The sequence below is a fragment of the Felis catus genome, chromosome F2, assembly GCF_018350175.1.
Source record: "Felis catus isolate Fca126 chromosome F2, F.catus_Fca126_mat1.0, whole genome shotgun sequence".
Lineage (NCBI taxonomy): Eukaryota > Metazoa > Chordata > Mammalia > Carnivora > Felidae > Felis > Felis catus.
The window spans coordinates 16,677,658-16,693,266 of NC_058385.1; the positions used below are offsets into that span (position 1 = coordinate 16,677,658).

General features: G+C 40.0%; 2 long non-coding RNA genes and 4 other non-coding genes across 7 annotated transcripts in view; 4 read left to right on the forward strand and 2 right to left on the reverse strand.

The window, feature by feature from the left end:
- LOC123383065 overlaps positions 1-6,926 on the reverse strand; it is a 130,337-nt gene extending 123,411 nt beyond the window's left edge. For both annotated transcript variants that reach the window (XR_006592347.1, XR_006592346.1), the window contains exons 1-2: positions 5,585-6,926; positions 937-1,084 (exon numbers count right to left, since the gene is read on the reverse strand). This is a non-coding gene — a long non-coding RNA (uncharacterized LOC123383065). The remainder of the gene's footprint in view (positions 1-936; positions 1,085-5,584) is intronic.
- TRNAR-ACG lies at positions 6,042-6,114 on the reverse strand. The gene has a single exon. It is a non-coding gene; the product is annotated as a tRNA-Arg (tRNA).
- TRNAY-GUA lies at positions 6,473-6,565 on the forward strand. Its single transcript has 2 exons — positions 6,473-6,509; positions 6,530-6,565. It is a non-coding gene; the product is annotated as a tRNA-Tyr (tRNA).
- A 53-nt stretch (positions 6,927-6,979) lies between the features above and the next one.
- Positions 6,980-10,024, forward strand: LOC123383066. Its single transcript, XR_006592349.1, has 2 exons — positions 6,980-7,877; positions 9,788-10,024. It is a non-coding gene; the product is annotated as an uncharacterized LOC123383066 (long non-coding RNA).
- TRNAY-GUA lies at positions 7,095-7,185 on the forward strand. Its single transcript is given in 2 exon segments — positions 7,095-7,131; positions 7,150-7,185. It is a non-coding gene; the product is annotated as a tRNA-Tyr (tRNA).
- TRNAA-AGC lies at positions 7,323-7,395 on the forward strand. The gene has a single exon. It is a non-coding gene; the product is annotated as a tRNA-Ala (tRNA).
- Positions 10,025-15,609: the final 5,585 nt, after the last annotated feature.

The following is a 15,609-nucleotide window of genomic DNA, read 5'->3' on the forward strand; positions in this document are numbered from 1 at the left end:
CAAGTTAATACATTCTATTCCATTATTCTGATTCCACAAGATTGGGGTGAGAATATTTGCTATTATATGTAAAAACAAGGCATGTCAATATCATTTATACAATAGGATGTATAGTTTTCCATGACTTTAATTATCTATTCATAATAAAAGAAATTATACTCAATTTCTCCATTGTACAAAATAAGGTACAATTTTTGAAGTTTCTATTAGTAAAAATATACCATTATTATGTCAGATGACAAATTAATAACCCTTTATTATTTCTTCATAGGAAATACAACATGGCAAACTAATTTTTCCTAAAGGACCTGGAATTTTATCTCCCATCATTTAAAATAAATGTGTGTGGGGGGCGCCTGGGTGGCGCAGTCGGTTAAGCATCCGACTTCAGCCAGGTCACGATCACACACGGTCCGTGAGTTCGAGCCCCGCGTCAGGCTCTGGGCTGATGGCTCAGAGCCTGGAGCCTGTTTCTGATTCTGTGTCTCCCTCTCTCTCTGCCCCTCCCCCGTTCATGCTCTGTCTCTGTCCCAAAAATAAATAAACGTTGAAAAAAAAATTAAAATAAACGTGTGTGTTCCACAGCAATTTATTTTGTTTCTGGTAGTCTGTGTATGTCAAATTGCCATTGTGAAAAGCACAGTACCCTCCACACTCTGGACCTACCAGTCTTTATTTTTTCCTTTGGCACTCCCCACTGTTAAGCCTACTATAGATATTATTTATCGTCAACCTGTTGTCTGTCTGTCCCTTCAAAATATATGCTCCGAGAGCAGAAATTTGTGGCTGTTTTGCTTACTGCTGCATCCTCAGCACTATAATAGTGCCTGGAACATAGTAGAGACTGAATAAATGTTTATTAAAGGAATAAATATGAATCTCTGAAGAAAATCTCCCTGCAACATCTTTTCCCAGCCCTAGTCCTCCAAATCTTACCTTTGGGAAAGACACTGTATGAACAAGATGATAGCTCTACTTTTCCTGAGTGTGAAAGACTGCAAATGAACTTGCAGTCTTATGGAGCCCTGGGAATTGGATGGGTCAGTCTTGCAATCTCCCTGTAGTGCAAATGGTTCCTTTTAACCTCCTTAAGAGAAGTAGGGGGCCAAGGGTTGCTCTCATTAAAATCTTCTGATATAGTGATTTGGCTTATAATTCAGGATTTAGCTTGGCTTAATCATCCTGATTCCATATTTGCAAATTTTCCTACTTGCTAAAATTTATTTCATGGTCATTCACAATAATATATATTAAATAAGGTATATAAACAGTAACACACAAAACACATATTGATCACTTAAGATAATGTTGTGAACAGAGGCTCACAGGAACTTAACCTTGTATTTTTCCTAAAAGCAAAGGTTCAGTATTCACTAAACCACTGTTTGTGGTGACTATATAGAACCTAACTACTGCAAATAACACAAATGAACTGTATCTCCTGGAGTTATCTGGAATAGTTCCCTTTCTAACCTTGAAAATGCTATCTCTGTGGTTTCTCATAACAAGCAAATGTTCTCATTCCAATCTTTTGGAATCCTTCTTGGAAACAGTACACATTTACAGAAAGCCACGGATGAGGAAACAGTAAACCTGAGTTCAGCCCTGCTCCCCCAACCTGAAGAGTTATCCTGAAGAAATTATTTAACATTTCTTGGTAGAGCTTCCTGCTCTGCAGAACGGTTTCAACTGAAAGGAAGAACTTGAAAGTACTTTCATATGCATATTTCAGCAGGTTTGATTTCTTCTGAGGCCTGTCTCCTTGGTTTGCAGATGGCCACTTTCTTGCTGTGTATTCACGTGGTTGTCTCTCCATGCATGCACATGTCTGGTGTTCTCTCCCCCCGTGTCCTAATCTAATAAGGACAGTAGTCATATTGGATGAGGGCCCACCCTAATGACCTCATTTTAATCTAATTATCTTTTTAAAGGTCCCCATCTCCAAATACAGTAACATTCTGAGGCACTGGGGGTTAGTATTAGAATTTGGAGAGGGGTACGAGAAAATTAGTCCATAATATACACCATCAGTCTCTCAAAATTGTGCCAGATTTTGGTTTGCTTTATATTTGCACCATGAATTCTTTTTTTTTCCCCTTCAAGCATTTTATTTTGGAAAAACTTTGCAGATCTGTAATGAATATTTTTTAATGCTGGATGCATGCTAGAAACCATGTCAAGAATATAGATATTAATAAACATAGGTACTAATTTCAAAAATAACTCATGAAATAAGGACATTATATTAGTGCCAACTTTAGATCAAACACTTAAGTGTCTGTCATTGTACTAGCTGCTATAGGATATTATTTTAATTTCCAAAAATATCTTCTTATGAAACTTATTGTCAAATTGGTTTCCATACAACACCCAGTACTCATCCCAACAGGTGCCCTCCTCAATGCCCATCACCCACTTTCCCCTCCCTCCCACTCCCCATCAACCCTCAGTTTATTCTCAGTTTTTAAGAGTCTCTTATGGTTTGGCTCCCTGCCTCTCTGTAACTTTTTTTTCTCCCTTCCCCTCCCTCATGGTCTTCTGTTAAGTTTCTCAGGATCCACATCAGAGTGAGAACATATGGTATCTGTCTTTCTCTGTATGACTTATTTCACTTAGCATCACACTCTCCAGTTCCATCCACGTTGCTACAGAAGGCCAGATTTCATTCTTTCTCATTGCCATGTAGTATTCCATTGTATATATAAACCACAATTTCTTTATCCATTCATCAGTTGATGGACATTGAGGCTCTTTCCATAATTTGGCTATTGTTGAAAGTGCTGCTATAAACACTGGGGTGCAAGTGCCCCTATGCATTAGCACTCCTGGATCCCTTGGGTAAATTCCTAGCAGTGCTATTGCTGGGTCATAGGGTAGATCTATTTTTAATTTTTTGAGGAAACTCCACACTGCTTTCCAGAGTGGCTGCACCAGTTTGCCTTCCCACCAACAGTGCAAAAGGGTTCCCGTTTCTCCACATGCTCACCAGCATCTATAGTCTCCTGATTTGTTCATTTTAGCCACTCTGACTGGCGTGAGGTGGTATCTCAGTGTGGTTTTGATTTGTATTTCCCTGATGAAGAGTGATGTTGAGCATCTTTTCATGTGCCTATTGGCCATCTGGATGTCTTCTTTAGAGAAGTGTCTATTCATGTTTTCTGCCCATTTCTTCACTGGATTATTTAATTTTGGGGTGTGGAGTTTGGTGAGTTCTTTATAGGTTTTGGATACTAGCCCTTTGTCAGATATGTCATTGGCAAATATCTTTTCCCAATCCTTTGGTTGCCTGTAAGTTTTGTTGATTGTTTCCTTTCTCTTTATCTTCAAGAGGTCCCAATAGTTCATTTTTGCTTTTAATTCCCTTGCTGTTGGAGATGTGTCAAGTAAGAAATTGCTGCGGCTGAAGTCAGAGAGATTTTTTCCTGCTTTCTCCTCTAGGGTTTTGATGGTTTCCTGTCTCACATTCAGGTCCTTCATCCACTTTATTTTTGTGAATGGTGTAAGAAAGTGGTCTAGTTTCATTCTTCTGCATGTTGCTGTCCAGTTCTCCCAGCACCATTTGTTAAAGAGATTGTCTTTTTTCCATTGGATGTTCTTTCCTGCTTTGTCAAAAATTAGTTGGCCATACTTTTGTGGGTCTAGTTCTGGGTATCTATTCTATTCCATTGGTCTATATGTCTGTTTTTGTGCCATGGACCATGAATTCTTTATAAAGCTCTTTGTATTTTTTCCAGAAATTTCTAATTATCTTTGGCTTGCTTTTTGAGAAAGCATATCTTATCATATCTCTAAAGTCTTCCTGGTCCTTAATCACACTGTTATGAAAGACTCCCCTTTCTTCTTAGAGCCCTCTGACACACCTTTTGTTTTTTCCTAATTTGTCCTGATTGCTTTCTTGGCTGGTTCCCTTTTTACTTAAATTCTATGTACTCCTCTTCTTGGATTTTTTTTTTTTTTTTTTTTTTTTTTTTTTTTTTTTTTACTGAAGTACATCTATGGCAGACACAGAGATTTGCTGCTAGATTGATTGCCTTTCAAGAAAGAACTGCCCAGCTGCAGAGAGGATAGTTAACTGAGAGCCTCCAGGTGTTACCTCCTTTAGGGTCTACCTCAGCTTTCCAGAGGAGGTATTCAGTCTTTGGCCTATGACTGAGCAAAGTGATGGTCTGAAAACCTAGTCATTCCTACCCAATTCAGGACTCCTCTGAAGGGAAATCTTTGCTCTGCAGGTACCAAGCCTATCAGGTCCACATTGCTGTCTAACTACCCCTACCTAATACCGTGTCCTCTCCTTTTCCATTCATAGATGTTACTCCCCACTATAATTTTATACTCTAGTTCTGTGTCAACTCCTACTTCCTAGAGAACCCAATCAGTATAACATCTTCAAGTAATGTTTATTTTTTTGTTTCAGAAAGGAGTCATAGGATTTAAATTTTATGACACCTTGCAAGTGTGAACTATTTATTCTCATATGTGATTGCTACTTTGATTGTTTATACAGTTCTGGGTTCAAAATTATTTCCCCAGAGAACTTCAAGAATCTTGCTCTACTGTGTTCTAGCACCCAGTATTACTGATAAGAAATCTGATCAAAATCTGATTTTCATTCTTTTGTAGCTAGCCTGTTTTTTGTTTGTTTTGTTTTGTTTCTTTCTGTCCCCATCTCTGAAAGCCTAGGCTTTCATCTTTATCCTCAATGATTTTACATTTCACTAGGCTGTCCAGGCATGGTTGTTTTCTGTCACAAGTAAGAGAGTCAGAAATCACCCACCATCTTGGCCCTCTTGGAGGGTGTTACTCTGGTCTGGCTGACTGCTGGGGAAAGAGTGCAAGAAGGGGATACACCAAGAAGCTAGAGTTTCTCCCACAGTGCAATGATGGCCATGACCGTGACCTCTGCAAATAATCAACCCCTTACTTGTCACCCTTGTAAAATGAGAAGAAAGTAAGAATAAAGATGGAGGCTCTTTCCTTGGAGACTCATTTTGAAAGTTCCGTCAACAAACTTGGGAGAAGGCCTGCAACATATGGCCGCAACTTCCCACAGAGGTAATTTTTTTAAACTCTCAGGAATACTATGTAACTTGAAACAAATATTAGCTTGTTACCTGCAAAAATGGCAAAATGTTCACTAGGAAACAAAAATAAAACCCACCATCATTTTGTTCAAATTGTACTTGTCCCCCCCCCCCCAATTTTTAGCTTCCTTTAACTGTTTATGTGACCTTAAGGAGACTGCTTTCCCAGTTAAAAACTAGTCCTTTCTCCTAACCCCACATTTTCTCCTCCCTAACTTATATCTTCCCGAATTTCACATTTTTTTTTAAAGCTTTTACTTTTGGAAATTGCTATTTTCCTTGAGGAAATTTAAGAGAATTCTAAACTACTCTCCACAAATAAGATCAATAACTTCAAAATAAAAATCCAATGTATTCAAACCAACATTATGCCCTCTCGGTTAAAAGACCCTTGAGAACAGAATCCAAGTTATTCGATGGTTTTTATGCTATGCTTACAACCTAGGAGGGGCTCGATACACTAATTAAGATGAAATGTAAAACAGGAACCGAATCAAAAATACCTTAACTTTCTTTCGTCAGCACTGTCAGGGCGTGTGCGTGGGCAGTTTTTCTCGTGACTTTGGTGACTAAAGTCTTCAACTATTTTACAAGACCCGACGAATGAAGCTGCTGCAGAAGCAGCCCTGGCATTTCAACCAGCTTCCTCACGGGGACTGCGGGCTTCACTTTCCCTAACCCAGCTTCCTACCTGGAGTTCCTGAGCGGCTGATCTCGCCAGCTTTCCCCAGAGCCTCCCCCCGCCCGTGTCGGAAGCGCTCTCGCGGGCAGTTAGCCGCGCGGCCGCGGCTGCCTCTCCTTAGTGCTCGAGAGAGTTCGACGGGGCGGCACTGGAAGCGACGCACAACAGATTTCTGGACTCGAAGTGCAGTAAAATACTCTCGGCATTTGTGACTTGAGGAACCCTGAAGAAGTAATAATCTTTGCTTTATAAAAAAAAAATCATTGTGACAAAAATGCCGAGCCAGGCAGGAGTCGAACCTACAATCTTCTGATCCGTAGTCAGACGCGTTATCCATTGCGCCACTGGCCCTCCACACAAGGAGAAACTGAGGGGACATACAGATTAGAGTGGTAAGGCCACACTCGGGCAGTCACTCCCAATATGGGGTGGTAAAGGAAAAGTAAAGGAAGGTGGTGTCGGAGTTGCTGAGTCTTGGTACCACTAGCTCTAGGACACACGCATTGGGGGTCCTCTCCGGGGTCTGTCAGGATCCCACGAAGGGGAGCCAGGTTGTGTTTCTGCGCACGCGTGAAACAATACACAGGCGTTTACTCCCTTCCCCTCCCCGTCCCGGAATACGCATGCTCTATTCAGTCTCTAGCCCGCAGCTGTGCTCGTTCGGGTTCTTGAACATTGAGTCTCAAGGGGCACGGACAGTTTGCCCGTTCCTTCGATAGCTCAGCTGGTAGAGCGGAGGACTGTAGCTGACTTCCTGGCAGGAGACATCCTTAGGTCGCTGGTTCGATTCCGGCTCGAAGGAGACAAGTATGCTTTTTGTCAACTTTCTACGATCTACGGCCCTTTCCACGGGTCTCCTTTCCTAGTATAATATTCCAACGAACACTTGGGGATTCTGGTACTTTCGCTCCAGTTTTGGCCTATGGCAGCAACCCCCGTATGAAATAGTTTGTGAATTACCCAAGCGGGGACGTGCTGTCCTACTAACAAGCGCCGAAGTGAGTCTGCGCTCTGCGGGGCGGCTGCCAGGTCCCGGCCTTCTGCTCCTTTCTAAATCGTCTTTGGCGTTTCCCGAGTCCCCTGAGCATACAGAGAAAGGTCCCGAGCCAGCCAGCCGCCTGCTCTTTTCCTCAGAGCTCCGGGGAGAGGGGGCAACTCGAACGCTCTTTCCAGCGGCCATGAGAAGATGGGGGTGGGGGGGTGGGGTCACCAGAAGGATACCTTGTGATGGGCAAACCTGGGAGTCGGGAAAGAAACGCGGTAGAAAGCACACGAAGCTTAGAAAATGAGTAAACATTATGAAGAAAAGTCGGCACTCTGTCTCCCCGCTCCCTTCGATAGCTCAGCTGGTAGAGCGGAGGACTGTAGGCCCTGATGTCCCTAGCCATCCTTAGGTCGCTGGTTCGATTCCGGCTCGAAGGAGAGTGTTTATTGATTTTTGTTACTTTGGCCTCGGCTGTGACGCAAGATCAAGAACGTGATTAAGAAAAACATTTTTTCCATTTCTAAATGCTCTGACCTCTCTCTAGGGGAAGAGATAACCGGCCGTGCCCAGCGGTGGGGGATTAGCTCAAATGGTAGAGCGCTCGCTTAGCATGCGAGAGGTAGCGGGATCGATGCCCGCATCCTCCAACCCTTTTCTCCTCATTCCGTGTAATAGTTTTTCTTTCGATTCTCATTCAACTCAAGTAGAACTTGAAATCAGCTCTCAGGCAAGTGAGAGACAAGGCGAACTTGAGGTTACCGTTTCCTAAAACTCCCCAGACGAGGGATAATGGGTGCTGACGGAGTTTATTCTTACAACTTAAAATTCTTAGACCCATTTACTTTGGGAGGTTCACGAAATTGGTTCTTTTTCTGTCCAAAAATGGTTACAGATTGCAGTCCCATCTGTTCCCACTTTGTGATTTGTCCTCGATCGCTGCACTTCCAAGGACCCATTTGATACTAAACTGCCCGGATTTAAGGGGGGACTGACAGAAAAACAACGCAAAAAACATTGAACTTGGAAAAGGGCGCTGGCTACTTTAAACTTAGCGTTAAGCCGAAGCGAGAAGTATTCCGCTCCACATCAACTTTCAGTGGGGTGACCAACTCTGGGCCGATCTACTAAGGTAGGATAAAGATACCTGAAGAGAGGTGAGGAAGCGGAAGGGTTTCAACCTAGAAGCTGGCTACTGAAGGAGGGGTTCTAATGCCCTTTTCCTCCTGGGGAGTAACTGTGGAGAACTGGAGACGAGCACTGAAAAGGAATTAAATGGAAAAAAGTTTTACTTAGGGCTGATTTTGAGCATAGTCTAGTTTGTTAAAGACAAAACAAAAACAAAATAAATACACACACACTCGCTGAAAGATTCAGAAGTTGAGCAGAACACACACAAAGGTTTTTCTGGAAATATATGCTCCCTATCCTAATTTACTAGAATATAGCCTTTAAAAAGCTGTTGAAACTATACTGTGGTTCTCAACACAAAACATAAATTTACAAAGACAAAGGCAGAAATACTATCTTTTTTGAGGATTACAATTAGTAAATGATAATTCTTTTATCTCATGTTCATTTTAGGGTTCTAGGCAACCTGTATTTTTTTTTTTTGTACTAATGTATACAACTGCTGCATTTTATTGGTATATCTTTCATTTTCTAGGGCAGTCTCCATTTTTATCTCACTTTACTCTTTTCAATAAAGTCTTTAAATTGAATGTATAGTGATTCGTTTAAAATATATCATTTTCATAAAAACAAGTTTATAAAGTAGGAAAAGGAATCCTTTTATCAGATGTTAGGTCTCAATTTCCAGTTGAGATTATGAGTACTCTAACTGGCTGACTGGAGGAGCTGACAGTGAAATTATAAATGACTAAAAGATCAAGGAATGGGTAATAAGGGGAAGAAATGCTCTCCAAATCCAGGTGGGAGCACATGGTTAGGGCAGGTGAGCTGGGTAAGAACTCAAACATCTCAGGGTCAGCAACTTAGGTATGGAATGGAATTCTTATTAAAAAGTCTAAAGGGGGGCACCTGGGTGGCTCAGTTGGTTAAGCATCTGACTTTGGCTCAGGTCATGATCTCACCGTTCATGGGTTGGAGCCCCACGTTGGACTCCATGCTGACAGCTCAGAGCCTGGAGCCTGCTTTGGATTCTGTGTCTCCTTCTCTTTCTGCCCCTCCCTGGGTCATGATCTGTCTGTCTCTGTCTCGCAAAAATAAACAAATGTTTAAAAAAAATTTTTTTTAAGTCTAAAGGTATAAGCTGAGAGGCACTATTGCATAGTGGTTAGTCACATGGACTGTGGAACCTGATGGCCTTTCTTGGCTTTCACATTCCCTACCTAGTTACATTGGGCAAGTTGCTTGGCATCATGGTACTTCAGTTTCCTCGTTTGTTAAATAGGGATGATAATAATGATACCCTTATTACAGTGCCTAATACATAGTGAACACACTCTAAACATGAACTGTTGTCAGAGTATGTTAACACTACCATAAAGGGAAGGCCTGGAGGGAATATTCTGAGGGTTTGCATGTGTGTTTATATAAATATATATGGGAGTACAGGAAAGAGATGCTTGGATCTACTGTGGAGGGAAAGTAGTACAATTCTAAAAATACAAAATGATAGTTCAATTATGTTGTGACCATATAATGGAGTATATGTAGCCATTGAAATTATACTTATTAAGAACTATTTACATGGGAAATGTTAATCAAATGCTAAGTTAATAAATTGCATACAGGGCATTATAAATAATAACAATATAAACAAGCATTAATTTGTAGAAAAGACTGAAGAATGAATTGAAATGTTAATAGTAGTGATCTTTGGATAGTAGCATCACTGTGATTTTTTTCTTCCTTAAAAGTTTAAAATATTTTCTAATTTCTGCAGTACACATTATAAGCTTTAATGGAAAATATAGATACATTTAAAAAAATTAACAGCTAACAGCACTTCCTGTAAGCCAAGCACAGTTCTAGTTACTTTACTTGTATTAACCCATATATTTTTCTCATAAAAAAAAGCACTAGGCCCAGATGGCTTGCATGGTGGATTCTACCAAACAATTAAGGAAGAAATAATACCAATTCTACACAGACTTACAGAAAATTGAATAAGAGGAAATGCTGTCCATCTTGCTATGAAGCCAACATTGTCCTGATCCAAAACCAGGCAAAGACATTATAAAAAAAAAAAAAAAAGAAGAAAGAAAGAAACCAACAGACCAATATCCTTCATGAACATAAACGTAAAAATTTTAGTCAATTAAATCCAACAATACAAAAAAGGAAAATACAGCATTGACCTCATGGGATTTATTTCAAGAATACAAGACTGGTTGAACATTCAGAAATCAACAATTCATCATAATAAACAGACTAAAAAAGAATAACCACATGATCATCTTAGTTTGATGCAGAAAAAACATTTGACAAAATTCAACATCCATTCCTGATTTTTAAAACCATCAGCATGGGGCACCTGGGTGGCTCAGTTGGTTAAGCGGCTGACTTCAGCTCAGGTCATGATCTCGCACTCCGTGAGTTTGAGCCCTGTGTTGGGCTCTGTGCTGACAGCTCCGAGCCGAGCCTGGAGCCTTTTTCGTATTCTGTGTCTCCCTTTCTCTGACCCTCCCCCATTCATGCTCTGTCTCTCTGTGTCTCAAAAATAAATAAACGTTAATAAATAAATAAATAAATAAATAAATAAATAAATAAAACTATCAGCAAATGTGGAAGGGAACCGAACTCCTTCAACTTGATAAAGGGCCTCAATGAAAAACACACACTTAACATTATACTTAATAGTATGAATGCTTTCCTCCCAAGATCAGGAACAAAGCAAGGATATCCATTCTGAGGTGTCTAGCCAGTACAATAAGGCAAGAAAAATGAAGTAAAAGGCCTCTAGATTGGAAAGGAGAAGTAAAACTATCTCTATTCACAGATGTCTCATTTTTTAAAATATTGATTACATGTTAAAATAATAGTTTATATTTTGGGGGGTTAAATAAAATATATTAATAACATTAATATCATTTGTTTCTGTCTTTTAATGTGGCTATTAGAAATTTATAATTATATATGTATATATATATATATACACTATATATACATATATATACATATATACACACATATATATACATATATACACACATATATATACATATATATATAGATATATATATATATATGTATGTCACATCTTATTTCTATTGGATATTAGGTCAGAGAGGTAGGTAGGGGCAGATCATGTCAGGCCTTAGAGACCACAATGAGGATTAACATTTTTATCCTATGGGTAATATGACCATTAGTGCAATTTAAATAAGGACTGACATATGAGAAACAGATTGCAGAAAACAAGAGTGAATTCAGAAAAATCAATCAGGGGGCTGAGGTGGAGGGAAGGTGAGAGGGTTGTGTGTGCTGAAGGTGGAGTCAAGAAGGGCCTGGAGCCTATATAAGTTCAGACATGGCCATTGGGAAGGCCTTAGGCTAAAGGATTTATTTGTTGGGGCTGTCACTATTTATTTCTGGCATTTGAATTATGCCAAGAAATGTTCAGAGGAAAGTAAAATATGTTAATTTTCTAATATATCCTGAGAGATATTTATGATAAATTGAAATGTATAAACAATGGATTTGGAGGAGTAATTATCAAGAAGAAAAGCTTACAGCCAGAAGTTTGCAAACTAATGAAAGAAATGCCATGGTATTAGCTTCTGTAAAGTACTTTTCAAGTTAACTCATTTGATTTTATATTTTGTAAAATGTTTCTTTTCATTAAAAATTTTTAAATCAGATATCCAACCTACCTATTGCCAGATAGCTAAATTGAAGAGACTGACAATGTAGACAGAGGAAAAATGTTAAGTATTTTGTAGATGTCATGAGTTGAGTCCTTGGTGTAAAAAGATTGCAAGAATCCTTTTACTGGAAATAGAGTTCTGGGTTATATTTTTTTCAAGTAACTTGTAAAGTTGCTATATGGTTAAATAATGGTTCAAAGGTGCTTTTCCTGATCACACCCTGAACCCCAGAATACCAAAAGAAATAACATTATACATTATACATACGCCTCCTGTGGTCAGATGAGTTATATCTAACAGGACTGATCAACAGAGCCTGGCTCTTGGAACACCAGCTCATCTAAATCCCAAATGAAGTGCTGCCTTATCTCCACTGGTCATATATTAGTGCTCTCACTGATAGAGGGAAGAATGGTGAGAGGGAGAGATGGATGGATGGATGGATATTGCAGGGAACAATTAATAACCTCATTGTCTTGGTTTTAAGAGGACCTGGTCTGCACAATATTAAGAATGGGTCTTGTTTTGGGATGGAATTAAATTGACTTTCAAGAGATGTGTGACTGGTGCTGGAGTTGACCTGAAGGTCCTGGTCCACTCATGCCCTAGCATTCCAGGCTAAATAAACCTGCTTCTTAAGCAGTCCCTAATTCTCTGCTTCCACATCCACATCATCCAGTGTTCTTTCCCTGTTTTAATGATTTAGTCAGCCACCAACTTTCTCACCTCTGGTGGGTAGAAGAAGTAAGAATTCTCCTCCCTCTCTACCTTAAACATTGAGCCAGAGGCAAGGTCAGCATTCTAGTGCCTTTCGTTTTCTCTTCCTTCCAGCAGGGCTACAGTGTCTCTGCTTCACTGCTTTGCTTCAAATCAATTTTTTACTTCCTCTTAGCTCACCTTCCATCTGACCATAAGTCTGCTGCTCTGTTTGATGAATGACTAGCTCCTTGAGTTAAACCTTGATGATTTTCAAGTACCTGGATTTTCAGTTACCTGGGCTAAAGAGACAAAGAGAACATGGGTAAATGAAATGCTGAGAAAATTCTGGAATCCTCAGGAAAGTTAGCACTCCTGACACTGATTTCCTGGGACTCTTCTAATGCCTCCTATTCCCAGGATGGTTTCTCTTGTCTTGTAAGTTGGGATGAAGAGTTGATGTTGCTCTTGTAACTATTCTAGGCTTAGAAGACTTTCCTATCACTCTGACCAGAAGGTATAAAATTCATCAAAAGAAGGGGACCTTGTTCCTATGGGAGAATCCTTCAAATACACTCCAATTTTCCCCAAGATTTTTTCATATCACATATTTTAGAGCTGGTTGTTCAATATGGTAACCACTAGCCACATATGGTTGTTTAAACACAAGTTTAAATTGATAAAATTTAAAACTCAGATCTTGAATTGCATTATACGCATTTCAAGTACTCAATAGCCACCTTTGGATAGAGGTTAGACGGTACAGATAAAGAACATTAACATCACTGCAGAGAATTCTAATGGATAGTGTGCTATAGAGCAGTGTGGTATAGCTTAGCCGGTGAGGTCATGGTCTCTGTAGTCAAAAGATGTGTCTCTAAATCTGCTTCACAGCTAGCAGCCATATGACTAGGCAACTACTTTGTTGAGTTACAGTTGGTTCAGTGGAAATAATACCTATTATAAAGAGCTATTATAAGTAGTGATTGGTACTCTGTACAGATTTATTATGTTTGTTGTGGCAGTATACAGTTGACCTTTGAACAATGTGGAGGTTAGGGGTGCTGACGCCCCGTGCAGTTGAAAATCCACATACAATTTTTACTCCCCCAAAATTTAACTACTAATAGCCTACTGTTGACCAGAAGCCTTACTGATAAGTCAATTAACATATATTTTGTATGTTATATGTATTATATACAATAAAGTAAGCTAGAGAAAAGAAAATGTTATTAAGAAAATCGTAAGGAAGAGAAAGTATATTTATAGTACTGTACCATAAAAAAAAAAACACCTAAGTTATTGTTCAAGGGCCAACCATAGTACTAAAAGTAATAGGCTTTAGAACTCCCTTTTCTTCCTTCCTGAGATGAGCAACACACTGAAATCCACATTTCACTCCCATGCTCTGTCCTCTGAAGTCTGGGTCCATTTAGCCTGGTAGCTAGAGGTTGAAAAAAGTCAAAAGTCTTCTCTTTTTGTTATCATGCCTTAATGGCAAGTCTGCTGTTGGGCATATAGTCAGGTTCTTAGGGACCCATCTTACTTCCTCTGACTTATTGGGGGGATTGGGAAACTGCTGGTCCTCCAGGAGGTGACAGCAATGGTGGTTTTGCTTCATCTCCTCAATGTGTGTAAACATACCCCTGCCCTAGTTTGGTGGGACTCAGGAATGAGGAGTGATTGGGGCTTCCAACTAAACCAATCCCCCATGTAAAATTGCCCCAACTGGTTTTAACCCCCTGTCCTAATTGTGGCGGGTTGGGGTACGAGAAGCAGGGAAAGTTGTACATCACTCCTACACAGTAAAGACAACTTCGGGAAACTAAGCCGGCTTTCACGTCTGTGGAAATCCCAGACCCTTGAAGTTAGCTTCAAATCTTATTCAGCTTCAGAATTTTCAGAATCATTCAGGGAAATTTGTGAATGATTTGGGAGCAGACTAAAATTTTCTGGTTCTTCTTTAGAACAGAATGCTACTCCTATGTCCCACTCTTAATTCACATGCCCACCTCATGGACTCCTGGTCTCTGAGATTAGGGAGGAACAAAGAATGGAAAAAAGAAGATAAAGAGGGAAAGGCAATAATTTGGGCATATAGTTGACTTGATTTGACTCTTACTCCTATGAGATTCTTGCTAGTTTCCTGGGTAGTCTCCTAGTGGCAGTTCTAAGAAAAAGTACAAGGCAGGAAGTAGGAAACAGAAAAACAGAGGAGAGAAGAGGATCAACTTAGCATCACATAATTGAATTGGGGATTCTCAATGTCAAAATTAATATTTCAAGGGTTTTTCTTTCTTTTCCCCTAAAAATACTGTTAAGCCTAGGTTATGAACACCACTCACTTACAGATTAAACAGAAATCCAGCTAGGTGAGGTCAGTTTCCCAAGATGACAAAGCAAGGTAGACATGGAAACTGGATAGAAGGCCTGTCTCCTGACTCACTGTGCACCTCTCACTGCATCACTGGTGGTTGCTCATACTCAGACCATCTGAGTCACCTCTGTGGATTCTAATTTCATAGCCTCAGAGTCCCTTTCCTCTTTTTCTTCCCCACAGCTATCGCCCAGTGCCAGGGCATCATGACCTCTCACCTAGGCATTGGCAACAATCTCCCATCTGGTCTTTATCTAGGTCACCTTCAGTATTCTAGCCACCACTGTGATACTAATCTAACCAATGCACAGCTCTCACAGAAATGTTTCTGTGAGAAACTTTCAACAACTTCCTGTTGACTAATTTATTAAGTGTTAAAAACTCTTTAGCCCAGTATTTGTGACCTGCTCATGTGCCAGCAGCATGCTCTGCACTCCAGCCCAAAGCACCATACGCTCTGAGCATTCCCCACACTCCTGTGCCTCGCTGTCTTTGCTTCTGTGCCTTTTATTAGAAAGCCCCAACTATGCCCCACATAACTACACATCCATTTGTCCAAGTTCTTAGTGGATCATTCAGATACCATCCACCCATGAAGCCCTCCTGATGAATCCAACTCTGAAATTTTGTGGCTCTTTATCACATTTTGTTTTGTACTGTGGTTCTGTACATGCGTGTCTTATTTCTGCTGTTAGACTGAGCTCCTTGAGGACAGTAACCTGTGTCTTGTTTGTCTTTCAATCCACAGAGCTGAACACAATGGGGATACACAATAGACACTCAATGAATATTTTTTGAAAGAATGAATTCCTCTAATAAGGATGGGCTTGGCTCATTGTACATTATTAGTTTGTTTTTTTCTTAGACTGATGAGTCTTTTACAGTAGAAACTTTATCTTTCCTAGAAAATAACCTCCATAGCCCATGTGATGATAAATACTGTTAACTGCCTGGGCTAG